Raw genomic sequence first — 1136 nt, 5'->3', positions numbered from 1 at the left:
CTTGGATCTGGGAGACAGCCTCTAGAGAGAAACGATTCTGAAAAAAAATTAAAACATAAGTTGTAACCCACTGTTAGTTCTAAGTGTTCCCCACCCTCACCCCATGTCTCACCCAACCAACTCTGTCCCATGTTACTGCTATGCAGTTATAATGACAAACATCCCCGACCAAAGCTCTGTCCAGCACTGTACTAAAAATTTAACATGAGTTGTTTCATTTTTGTCTTCCCATCAACCAAAGATAGATACTCTTATTTCCCTTGTTTTATTTAATAAGGAATAAGGCAAAGATAGAGAGAAGTGATTCAGGATTAGAAGTATAAGGTTAATGTTTGAATCCAAGCCTGTGTGCTTGCTTGATCATTATGCACAGATCACCAGTAGATTCACCAAAAATAACCATGTGCTGGTTCCCCTTTACACATATCAAGGAGAAGGAGGAGGAGAAGGGGAAGGAGAGGGACAGGGAGGTAGAGAGAGAGGGAGAAGGAGAGGGAGGGGGAGGGGAAGAAGGAGGGTGATGGAAAGGAGAAAGAGGAAGAGGAGGAGGAGGAGGGGAGGGAGAGGAGAAGAAGGAGAAGCCCTGTTCATACACACACACACACACACACACACACACAAATTATATACAAATGGTCACAACAGCATTATTCATAAAAATCAAAAAGTGAAAACAAACCAATTGCCCATCAACTGATGAATGAATAAACAAAATATGATATAACCATACAATGGAATATTATGTTGCCATTAAAAGGAACAAGGTACTGATACATGCTACAACTTGAATGAACCTTGAGAACACTGTATTTACTGAAAGAAAGTAGATACGAAAGACTTTGTATGATTCTATTTAAATGAAATGTTCAGCACAAGCAAATCTATAGAAACAGAACACAGATTGGTGATTGTCGGATGGGGAAGGGGGAGAGATGTTGGGAAGAAATGGGGAGTGACTCCTGAAGGGTACAGGGTTTCTTTTTGGGGTGATGAAAATTGATGGTGGTGATAGTTGCACACCTCTGTGAAAACAAATTTAAAATCATTGAATTGTACACTTTAAATGGGTACATTATATGGTAATTATACAAATTATATCTCAAGAAAGCAGTTATGAAAAAATAAGCAAGCCTAAA

This window comes from Acinonyx jubatus, chromosome E3, assembly GCF_027475565.1.
Source record: "Acinonyx jubatus isolate Ajub_Pintada_27869175 chromosome E3, VMU_Ajub_asm_v1.0, whole genome shotgun sequence".
In the NCBI taxonomy this organism is placed as follows: Eukaryota; Metazoa; Chordata; class Mammalia; order Carnivora; family Felidae; genus Acinonyx; species Acinonyx jubatus.
This window is presented reverse-complemented; position numbering follows the sequence as displayed.